Below are 2,500 nucleotides of genomic sequence, written 5' to 3'. Positions count from 1 at the left end.
TCGCTTGCGTATTTGGCGTGTGTGTGTGGTACTGTATCTTTGGGAGATAATTTGGAATGACCTTAAATGTCTTGACCTTATTTCGTTTCCACCACTTATTTTGAGACAGCAGCTCTAATACTCCTAGTTAAATGCCTCTCTCACATCATGAATGAGACAGTGTCTCTCTATCTCTCCCATAATCCATAAACAGCAGACCTCACAGTGAAAAAACAACAGCCCATTCACCACCTATAGCTACATTCTGCTTTTCTCCAAACTCTTTCAACTGCCTTTCAGTTCTACCTTTCAACTTTACCTGCCATCTGTACTTTAACGTCTACATTTTTGGCACACACTGTACTTGAACTCTGAAAGCTATATAACATTGAGATAACTGTGCCATTAACATGTCATGGCAGATGTCATATGCTGTCATAATATTTGATATTATGACGGCTAACTAGAGTAGACTTAGAAAATGTTAGCATGTTACATAAGCTGGTCATAGCATCAAGTATTATGTCATCTGTCATGACATTGACAGGTAATGGTAACATGACACTTATAATACTGAAAAAAGTCTGTCATGGCAACTTATTACAGCAACACATATTTATTACATGTTTATAGCATAGTTATGACAATGTTATATGGCATAATTCAAGTAAAGTGTCACCAAATCTTTCAAACAGAAAAAAGACAAACTTACCAGCATTTCAGGATCTAGGTTCATCACATCATTTCCAGTTTCAGTCCCTGACAACATCTAGAAAAACAGAGATATGAGGAGAAGTCTTGTTAACAGCAAATGAAAAAATGTGGTTATAACATGTTTGTTACACTTCAAATTGACCACATAATACATAAACTACTTTTGAAAAAATATTTACAGGAGTTACAAAATATAAACTTTCCAAACTGATGAACATTTCTTCACAAACACTAAGATGACGGCTCTATTGACAAATGAATAAATAATACACAGTTTAAACCAAAACGGCTAATGTAAAATGCCTACAAGCGATTATTTTGTAGAAATGGACTGGCTTGATAACATTCAAACGAGACAGATTGCTCATTAAAATATTTCACATTTGCGTGTGTGGGCGATCACTAACAGCTATTCTTCTTCAGGAGCTCTCACAGTCTCCAAGGATCAGAGCTTCAATCACAAAAATAAGAAGGAAAAAAAAAGTCTCAAATCACCAGTATAACTGCATATCATATACCCAGCTGAATTACAAGAGGATAATTACACATTTTATAGGGGAGAATAACCCATAGATACAGCACATCAGAACTCACAAATTCAGGCATAGAGAATAAAGCTGGAAAACTTTAAAATCCCTTTGTGTTTTCAGCCCCGTCACCTTCCTGAACATAATTGAACATGAAAATGTGGCAATTATGGAGCCGCTTCCATAATGGGGAAGCTTTTTGGTGTGAAAGCAGGAGTGAGGTACTTAACTGAACTATTCTATGTTATGAATCATTGGTATTCTTATTATTACGTTAATTGAGGCATTGGATCCATTAACAGCTCTCTCGGGGGAAAGGACCCTGTGACATATCTGACAGCGCTCATAGACTCTGTAATTGCAGGCTGATCAGATACGGTATTAGCGTCCGATTCAAATTTGAGTTCCTTTCATGTTACGCGGCTGCTAAGCAGGGAGCTAGCCTGATCGCCCTTGTGCAGAAGTGACAGAGTAGACGCGAGGGCCCTGCAGGCCGTGTTTTAGGCCGTAAGACTGTCACAGGCTGGCACTTTCACACCTATTTCATATTCAGGATGCCAATGTTTAACAGGGTGAGAGTCCCTCAGGAATTAACCACTGACACTGTATAACTGCAAAGCATGCCATCAGATGCGGTGCACTTTACCCGTTCTAATCCGGTTACGCAACCAAGATGACTGTACAAACAGCAAATACATCAATGCTTTTTGCTGAAGCAGTGTTGAGGCACAAATTAAGCCTGTGTCTTTTCCAGACATAGATGGCACAAAAGTGTCAAAACCTCTTGTAATGCTTTTGGCCCACTGAGTGGAAACAGTGTGGAGCTCGTGTGTCTCATGTGTGCCCCCTGATGGAAAACATCTGAAATAAAAATGTGTTTAAATTCACATAAAACAGGTCTGTGACTCTATTAAGGTCCTTAATCAGATATGAATAAAAAATAAAAACTGTTTATAATTGTTAATGATTTATAGTTATCTTACAGTTACATTTAAAACATTTCAAACCAAGTACCAATACAGTGTTTCCTACAGGTATGAAACAATTTTTGGGGAAGTATTGGGGGGTGGGGGTCATGTTGCTTGGAGGTTGAGGGTGTATTTCAATATATTTTCACTGTCCACCCCGCAAGTATCTTGAAAATGACATATTTATAATATGTAAAGGAAACTATGTGCTCAAAATATGTAGAAAAATAAAACTTAAAAAAAACGGAGATATCTGTTTGTTTGTTTTTTTTGTTTTTTTGTTTTTGACAGCAGTCCAAAAATATCCAAACT

The sequence above is a fragment of the Colossoma macropomum genome, unplaced genomic scaffold (assembly GCF_904425465.1).
Source record: "Colossoma macropomum unplaced genomic scaffold, Colossoma_macropomum, whole genome shotgun sequence".
NCBI lineage: Eukaryota > Metazoa > Chordata > Actinopteri > Characiformes > Serrasalmidae > Colossoma > Colossoma macropomum.
This window is presented reverse-complemented; position numbering follows the sequence as displayed.